This window comes from Carlito syrichta, unplaced genomic scaffold (assembly GCF_000164805.1).
Source record: "Carlito syrichta isolate Samal-C Ts95f unplaced genomic scaffold, Tarsius_syrichta-2.0.1 Scaffold312060, whole genome shotgun sequence".
NCBI lineage: Eukaryota > Metazoa > Chordata > Mammalia > Primates > Tarsiidae > Carlito > Carlito syrichta.
The window spans coordinates 79373-89836 of NW_007256156.1; positions in this window are offsets into that span (position 1 = coordinate 79373).

A 10464-nucleotide genomic window follows, 5' to 3' on the forward strand; every position below is an offset into this window, starting at 1 on the left:
CTTACCTTCTTGTTATAGATGTAGGCATTTATTTATTTATTTATTTGTTTGTTTATCTATTTGAGTTGGAGTCTCACCCTGTCACCCAGACTGGAGTGCAGTGGCCGCTCCCGGCTACTGCAGCCTCGACCTGCTGGGCTCTGGCGATCCTTCCGCCTCAGCCTTCCAAGTAGCTGGAACTACAGGCGTGCACTACCACGCCCAGTCAATTTTTGATTTATTGTAGAGATGAGGTCTTGCCAAGTTGCCCAGGCAGGTCTCGAACCCGCGGGTTCAGGCAATCCACTCACCTCGGCCTCCCAAAATGCTGGGATTACAGGCTGAGCCACCGAGCCAGGCAGATGTAGGCATTTGTAAGGAATGGCAAACTCTGGCTTGAACTACATATTGATCCAAATACTGTTCCCATATTTATCACTCACATTGATGACGTTGGGCAAGTGTGTTCACTCAGCACAGATTGAACCTGTCAATTATTTGAATTTCTTGGTGGATTTTTATTGAGGTAGTATGGTTTGGAAAGCTAGATTAGTCATGCAGCAACTAATCTCTGAAAAATACCTTAAAGCCTGCCATGTACTCTTGGAGTTAGCAAGAATAGGGGTTGAAATGAGGAGGAAGAGAAATATGGGCCTTGTTGGTCTTCTGATGGTCAATGTTTTTTTTTTTTTTTGAGTTGGAGTCTCATTCTGTCACCCAGACTGGAGTCCAGTGGCCGCTCCCGGCCACTGCAGCCTCGACCTGCTGGGCTCCAGCCATCCTTCCGCCTCAGCCTTCCAAGTAGATGGAACTACAGGCACGCACTACCACGCCCAGCTGATCTTTTAATTTATTGTAAGTCTCGCCAAGTTGCCCAGGCGGGTCTTGAACCCGTGGGCTCAGGCAATCCATTCACCTTGGCCTCCCAAAACACTGGGATTACAGGGTGAGCCACCGAACCCGGCAGGTTAATGACTCTTAACCAGAGTTGTGCTTTTCATCCAGGGAGCTCTTTCAAAACACAGTCTTGGCCCTCTCTCAGACATTCTGCAAAGCTGAGGCCTGAGAATTTGTATACTTCAACAAGCTCCCCAGTTTAAGGACCTCCATCTTGAGGGAACAGACAGGTAGGCATATAATGAACTGATTATACTAAAAGATATATGAGACATTCTTGGTCTATGCACAGAAATTCTGCTTAAGAACAAAGTATATAAAAATTTGCTGTTCTAATGTTTCAATCTTTTACACTGTAAAATGGGCTTTTACTACCAAATCAGTTGGATGCTGTCACAGCAATAAGCATGATACTCTTTAGTGCTCCACTTCCTGTATTCAAAATAAATCTATATATTTAAGTAAGTTAAAGAGGAAATAAAGAAATTTCATATATATTTCATATATAAGTATAAATATATAAATGTAAATTTCATATAAATATAAATTTAATATATAAATATAAATTTCATATATATTTAAGTAAGCTAAAGATGATAAGGAAAGGGGCTATTGGTGGATGCAAGTTGGATGAAAGCTGGAAAGTAGATGAGGGTGGTAATTGATGAAGCAGTACAGGAGAAGCCATGGTTTAGAATACTGGCAGAAGGTTGATACAGTGAAAGTCAGCCATTCCTGCATAAATGCTAGGTTTCACAAAGAGACCAAATGAGATATAAGGCAGAAGGGGTGAAGAATGAAGGTATATTTGCACAGCTGATCCTCCTATTGCCCTCTTCATTCTGGTGTACAGAACACTCTGTGGCTAGCTATATTCTCTATGATCTTTGAAAAAATTGGAAGTGTTATTCTTTAAAGAAAATGAGAGATCCAAGAGAAAAGTCCTTTGTATTTTTGCATTTCGGCAACCTCCCAACAGCATGGCCAACTCCCTACTCATGTATATGGAGCTCCCAATCACTTTTTTTTCCTGTCACGAAGGCTGGAGTGCAGTGGCATGATCACGGCTCACCACAGCTTTGACCTCCTGTGGCCAGGTGATCCTTCCACCTCAGCCTCCCAAGTAGCTGGGACTACAGGCATACACCAACACATCCAGCTAAGTTTTTAATTTTTTTGTAGAGACAGGGTCTCACTATGTTGCTGAGGAAGGTCTTGAGCTCCTGGGCTCAAGCAATCCTCTCGCCTCGGCCTCCCAGAGTGAAGCATTACAGGCATCAGCCACTGTGCCTGTCCCCAATTACTTTTTGTTGACCCAGTCTTCTATGTAAACAAAATATAAATTATCACTAGATGTTTGAGGAAATAGTCAACATGAAAGAGAATGGTAAACAAATAGAAAGGCAGAAAAGATACTTAAGAGAGAAAAAAGAAATAAAACAAACACTAGGAATAGTATTCAAGGAGACATTGCTGTCATATAACAGGAATAGAATGTTTGAAAATGAACAGTAAGAGGACAAGAAAGACCTCTTAGAAATAAAAATATAGTTGCTGAAATAAAATTTAATGGAAGAGCTGGAAGACAGACTTGAAGTATCAAAGAAAAGTAGAACAAAAAGACTAAAAAATGATGAGATAGAGAATAAATCCTGGCGATCCAAAATTTGACTAATGAAATTCAAGAGAGAACAAAGGAAAGAGAATAATCAACAAAACAATATGAGGTAATTTTCAGAGTATATTCTTGTGAAATTTCAGAAAGTATATAGAGATAGTCTAAGGGCTTCCAGAAAGAAAAGTAAGTAGCCTACAAAGAAATGAGAATGTCATTGATATCAGATTTCTCGTCAACAAACTCACAGGTGAGACAACATTGGAGCAATGCCTTCAAGATTTTGAAGGAAAATGACTTTTTTCAACCCAATATTCTATAACCAGTTAAACTATCAGTCAAATGTGAAAATGAAATAAAAACATTTTCAGACATGTGAGGACCCCCGAAATTAATCTTCAACAAATATTAGTCAAGGAAATTGAAATTTTAGTCCAGAAAAAAAGAGGAAATAAACCAAGAAAGAGGAAGATATGAATTCTTGTAAAGAGTGTAACCAACCCAGGGAAGCAGTGAAGTCCCAATATAGTAGCTACAGAGTAAACATAAGGAGCAACTGGCCCACAGTAGAGCCTGAGGTTGAAGTCGCGGGAACAGAAGTTTCTATAGAAAAGGGAGTTTCACCTGTTATGATGAACACTTTGAAAACAAACCAATAAACTGAGGATATGATACAGGCAAATGGTGCAGAGTGGGGGAAAAGTTATTAGAAACTCCAGGAAAAAGCTGGGCACGGTGGCTCACACCTGTAATCCCAGCACTTTGAGAGGTGAAGGCGAGAGGATTGCCTGAGTTCAGGGGTTCGAAACCAGCCTGGGCAACTTGGTGAGACCTCGTCTTTGCCAAAATTACAAAATAATTTAGCCAGGCGTGGTGGTGCACACCTATGGTTCCAGCTTCTTGGAAGCTTGAGATGGAAGGATCACCTGAGCCCAGCAGGTTGAGGCTGCTGTGGCCATGAGCATGCCACTGCACTCCAGCCTGGGCAACACAGTGAGACTCTTGCAAAACAAAAACAAAAACAACAACAAAAACAATAACAAAAACTCCAGGAAAAAAGGTAAAAGCTGTACAAGAAATAAAATATAATCTAATTCTTGACTCTGAAGTGAGCGCTATTTATGTAGTCACAATAATATAAACACTGGTGACTGATTTTTTACTTTCAGGTTAACCTATAGGCAAAGTATAGAAGATTTCATTATGATTGTTGGAAGAAAGGAAAAGAGGAAAAGAGAACTAAGGGAACATAATAAAAGTACTATATTCATAATATGAAAAGTAAAGGCAACTAAGAGAGGAACCAAAATAACCATATAATTATATTAGGTGAATGGGAGATGGGAGAGGGAATTATATAAGTAAGACCTAGTGGCATAGGCATTTTATGTAGATATAGGAAGAGGTAACTATAAGAAGAAACAGCTTTAAATAAAGTAAGAGGGTTGCCCTAGAGAGCAGAAATATTCAATGTTGCATGGTGGAGTAGAAGTCTGTTGCTTTTTATCGTAAGCCCTACCGTATTTTGTTTTACCCTGTGTGTGTATTACTTCAGTAAATAATGTTTAGTTATTTAAGAAATTAATCTATTTGGTTTTGCCATATGAAGATGATTGCTGTGGGTAATAGGATTTATAGCAGAAAAAAAAAAAATCAAGAAATAAGCATTTGTTAAAGACTACATGTCAAGAACCCTGCCAGGTACTAAAGGGAGCTCCAAGAGTGTTTAAGACACAGTCTCTGTTCACACACGCAAAAAACCCTTAAAATCAGTTGGGCAAAACAAACTAGTACAAGAAACAATTTGAAAGCAAAAAGACATAGTGAAATAATAAAATTGTTAGAATGCTAATTTATGCCCACTAGAAAATATGATAGCAAGAAAGTGAAGTTAGTTTGGATTGAAATTAGGTAAGCCTTCAGGTAAAGCTGAGGCTTGTTTTCGGCATTAAATAATGGAAAAAAATAGGAATAGTTCAAAAGAAGAAGGAGCCTTAAAGGAGGAAAAGGCAACATGAACAATGGTTGGGAGAAGAATTTTTTCTACTTAGTTATATATTATTCAATTAACATATAATTAGGTAGACATTTTTATCCTCTCTAATATCACTGAAAAGCTTTTTCTCTTTAAACCTTCCTAATATAACAATATTCTCTGAGTGGATTTCTTTTTCTTGCTGACAGTGCAGTAAATGTTCTGTCGCTTTGCAGAATGGGAAGTGCCATTTACTAAATGAGCTCTTCTCTGTGCTCCCTTGGTGCCAAGTCTTAATAAATACAGATGGATTTCCCCCATCTTGCTGCTGCTTCCCATCTCAGGCTGATGCATATGAGACTGTGAGCCTGACCCCTTCATTGTCAAGTAATATAAAAGGCTAAATCCTTATTTATTGTCATGCTTTAATTACTGGGGGGAAAGTATCAATTAAGGAACAAAAGTTTTTTAAAAAATCATTTTTAAAAAATCAAGATGTCTGAGCAAATTAAAATCTTTTCTATTTTCTCTTTGATGGTGGGGGAAGTTAAAGGTGGTAGGGTGTTTGATGTTGTTTAACTCAAATTTAATGAATAGGAACTCACAGTATAATGTTTCATGGAAGAATGTACGTGTCCACAACTATACCATCACAGGGCTACTAATGCAAATATTTGGGATCAATTCAATGAAATATTTTGCCAAGACATTGGATGACACTAGCCATCCAGGAAGCCCTTTATAAATATGGAGGAGTCTGTGCATCAGACATTAGAGTGGTTTCCTGGTACTAACCCTGAAGATTAGATTTATAATATAGTCATTCACTTTATAAACCCTTCAAGAGAAAATGTTTGCTGCCTATGTGTTATAAATGTAATGTGGAGGCACCAGGAATACTTCTTTTCCCAATCTGCCCCAAAATATTTCCCTCTTCTTTCTGTCTAAAATCTAAGAAGTCATTCATGCATTTCTTGGTGGTAGGATTTTGCATCTCTATAGAGCCTCAGCTAAATTGCATCTGCATCTCGGGTCAGATTTTATAGTTCCAATAAGCTTTTAACACTTTAATGTGAATTAGTTTATTTGATTGATTGTATATGCATGTGTGTATATGTAATGCCATTTTTCAGGATAACATCAATATTTTTCTTCTGTTTATATTTTTAATTATAACATCTGTAATGTAATTTGTATGTATGAAATTTAACACATATATAAGAGCATATGTAACATATGCATATTGTTTAAGGAATAATAATAAAACGAACACGTAAATATCCACTACCCAGCCTAAGAAATAGGAATAGGATATAACGAAATTTCTTGAAGCACCTGGGTGTCCCTTTCTCTTCTCCAGAAGTAACGACTATTCTGGATTTTGTGTTTGTCATTCCCTTGTTCTTCTTTATGTATGTATCTCTAAACGATGTTGTTTAGGGTTTATGCATGTTTTGGATCTTTACATACATGTATTCCCACTGTTTATATTTTTCTGAAACCTTTATTCTCAATATTATATTTGAGATTCACCCATGTTGACGTGCAGGGCTATAGCCCATTTATTTTATTGCCTAAGTATTCTGTTGTGCAGATACAGAAATTATCCTTTCTGTCAGATGTTTCATTTGGGTTAAAAGTCATTTTTTGTTAAAAAAAAACACACACACACACACACACAAGATATTACATGTTTTTGATTAAAAAATAAAGCTTCAAGCAATATGTCATTGAGAAAGAGAAAGTCCTCTCCACTCTTTTCCATCACATCTACAGAAGTAATCACTTTTAACAGTTTACATTTTTTTTTACCTCTAGACGTTCCTATAAATATGCAAGTGTGTGTGTATACATATAAAAATAGGATTACACACATTTTGCTCTGCAAATTTTTTTTTTACTTTAGAAAGCAGGATTTATTGAGAGTACAGAAAAGCTGTCACAGTAAGGGGAACCCAAAGGGATTGCCCTCTGCCGGTTTTTTATTCAGCTACATAATGTGGATGGCTTTTCATGTCATGACATATATATTTATCTTGTTCTTTTAAATGTCTTCCATTTATTCCTTTGTTTGTTATGTATCATAATTTATTTAACCAATAGCCTATTGACGAACAGTGGACTGTTTTGTGTATCGAGGACATTGACAACTCCCCAAAGTCTTCAATATTTCCATGACATATTTCACTCACAAAACACAATTTTTGCACTGACTGTAGTCCCCTCACTGAAACAGTTTTCAAATCATTTTAAAATTTATTTCCATATATAATGTACAGTGAAGTTGTTTATATCAAAGATCTGTATCACCATCAAATTGAAACAGCTCTACATTGTTATTTATTTAACACTTCTATTCACTGGATAAACATAATATTACATGTTTGGGGTTTTTGTTTTTTTCTCTTTCTTTTCACTTCCATCACCAGCAATTGCATTTGGCTTTCCTTTTTAGGCTTCTTTCTAAAAGACATGTATAATAATGCCTGTTTATTTTCATTCTGTCATACTATCCTTTTCATTTGTCATTTTTTTTCTTTTGAGATGGGATCTTGCTATATTCCCCAGGCTGGTCTTGAACTCCTGGATTCAGGTGATCCTCCTGCCTCAGCCTCTCAAGTAACTGGGATGACAGGTGCATGCTACCATACCCAGCTCATTCATTTGTCTGAATACTCACATGTTTTCTGGTATTATATAATACTGTAATTCCAAGTTATTCCAGATTTATCTATTCTTTCATATATGCAGGATATATTTGTTTTCAAAATTCCTAGGCCTGAGGTAATAATGACTATTAATAACACCCCAATGACCTCTTAAAATATATGAATCATCCCTGTGTTATCCAGTACAAAAATGAATTTTTAATATGTCAAGTTATTTTCATTTTTAGGATCATGCAAATCTGATCATGTCGCTTTTCTATTTTAGTTGTCTTTTTTCAGTTTTCACAAAAATGGTATCATAGTAGACATATTATTGTATAGTTTGCTTTTTCATTTAATAATTTCTGTAGTCACCTTTTCTACTCAATATACAGTGGTTTCCCTCATTTTTTAATAACTGGGTGGTATTTGATAAAATGATGTCTTATAATTTACTCAAACATTACCTGACTGATGAACATTCTAGGTTTTTATTTTTTCAGTTCTTTGCTTACTATGAATGATTCTCCTTTGGTTACTAGCTTATTTCAGTTTATCTGAGACTATGCTGGTTTTAGCACTGAAAGTCTCACATCCCAAAAATCCCTTCAGACCTGGGAAAACTGGGACAGTTGGTCACTTTACTCTTACATCTTCCTACATCTATTTTTACCAACTGGTACTTTTATATCTGTCACATTCATTCCCAGGAGTGGGATTGACTGGTCATCTAATTGCTTTCCTACATGATACTTTGTAGAAAGTCCTATTGGAATGGGACCCCAGGTGATTTCTAGACTGGGAGATGTAGAGAGTGAGTCATACATAGATTATGGATTTGGTTCACATTAGAAGCCATAATTAAAGTCTTTTAGCATTAGGCCATTTGAGCAGGGGAAGAAGAAATCACAGACTGGACATGAAGATTGCTGAACGGGTGAAGGAAAATGAAGAAGGGCCCAAAGACAAATTTCACCCTTGTATTTTTACCTAGAATCACTTCTGCAATGTAAAACCTCTAGTTTAAAGACATAGCAGTAAGTTGAGAATGTGGAGACCTATCTTATTTTTAATATCTCTGTGTCTCAATTTTTAAAATTCAAATAGGAAGGACTAAACATTTGCCCCTTTCTTATATCCTGGGTGTATTTGAAGACTACGTTCCAGTATTTATAAAAGAACATCGAATTACTTAAGCTATAAGGGTTGTACAAATATGAAATACTTGTCTCAGTAATCAACAGATTATTCGGCTTGTTCACAGATGCTGGGTTATATTCACATCTCTTAATTAATATTGAGCAAACGAGATTTCAGTAGGCCTATTTAATAGGTGTATGTAGAGCTTATTCTGCCATCTGAGGTAGAACATTTCAGAGATAAGATTCTCAATATTGTTTGCCTCATGCTTTTAGTCAAGCAGCAATTAAGGAAGAAAGAACATGTGCCTTCCAGGATCTTGTACTCATCTGTCACTTCTAAAATAGGTTCAAGGCTATTTGTTAGGTAGCACTGGCTGAATGATTGGGATTCTGTGATAATTGCCAATGTATTTCCTGTAAGGCCTGAAGAGGGAGAGGGAGAGGGTGAGGGTTAGGAAAGAGCATTCTAGGGCAATTTATTTTTTATAATATTCTTAGATCAGCCCAGGAACTTACAGTTTTGGAATACCAGAAAAGAACAGCAATTAATTCACTAAAGTGTTGTGAAATAACTGAGGAACTGCCTTTAAGCTACCTATTTGACAAAGAGGCAGAACTTAAAAGGCCTTGCAAACTAAAGTCCCAAACCATAGGACAGTCTTTATGGGAAGAGGTCAAGTAGCCTACTAAAAACAAAGATTCGGAGACCCTGAATTTAGAGCCATTTCTGCTGAATGGTGGTGGCATCTCACTCACTGGAAACCAGTTTCTCATCTACTAGATGTGCTTAATAACACCGATTATCTCTAATGCAAAAATCTGAAATGCTCCAATCCAAAATTTTTAGTGGTGACATGGCACCATGGGTGGAAAATTTCATACATAAGTACTTAACACAAACTTTATTTCATGCACAAAATTATTGTAAATACTGTATAAAATTGCCTTCAGTCTATGTGTATATAAAACAAGTGAATTTCATGTTTAGCCCTGGGTCTCACCCCAGAATATTTCATTATGCATGTGAAAATATTCCAAAATCTGAAAAAAATCTAAAATCTGAAACACTTCTGGTCCCAAGCATTTCAGATAAAGTGTATTCAACTTGTACTTGTTCTACCTGGAAAGGCAGTATCAGACAGTTATTATGAGTGCATGCCACAGAACCAAAATGCATGTGTCTGAATCTTGTCTGTGTCACTGATTTGCTGTGTGACTTGGACAAGTAACTTAACTCTGAACCACAATTTCTTTCCTTTTTTTTTTTTTCTGAGACTGAATCTCGATAGATGCCCAGGCTGATCTCCAACCCCTGGGTGCAAGTGATCCTCCCCACCTCAGCCTCCCAGTAGTTGGGATTACAGGCACATGCCTCTGCATCCAGCCATTTCTTTCTGTTTTCTTGAGAACCAGTTTCTTAATCTGTCAAATAGGGTTAATAATGGCAATGGCTCCCAAGGGTTGTTGGAGGATCATTATGAGATAATTTATGAGAAGTGCTTAGAACTATGTCTCACACATTTTGCCATCAACATTTACCCAGCATCAGCTATCATACATGATGCTTAAAATCATGGGCTCAGGATCCAGCCAGCCTGCATCCAAGTCCTGGTTCTGCCAGTAAATGACTTTGAAAAAGTATTTAACCTCTCTGTGCCTTGATATTTTCATCTGAAAATGGAAATAATAATTGTAATAACCTCAGAGGGTTATTGCAAGGATTACATGGAACAATACATGTAAAGGCTTAGAACAATGCATGGCACATAGGCACTACTCAATAATGACTTTTTACCCAAGAGTCTTGATGTAGGCCAAGCTTCAGTTCAGGGTTTTCCTTTTTCTAGCTTTACTCACCCCTACCCTTTGGTGTTAGCTTCTTCTAAGGCCCAGTATCTTCATAATTTTTTTTCTTTACCAAAACCTGCTTTCAGGTACCTCACTAACACTCCAATAAAAATTTAATTGTTCCTGAGGCTTCCAATTTAGCTGATCCATAAGGTGGAACTAAAGGGAACTTCAAATTTCAGATTTCAGGTGAATGAAGACTGTGAAGCTTTTAGGAAGAAATCACAACACTGGAAAGACAACCTCATAGGCACTGTCTGGTATTCCATAGTTATTGGAGAAGAACGTGAGCTATTAATTCATGCAAAAATCCAAAACTATCACACATATACAAAATACTCAAGAGATGGAACTGCCTAT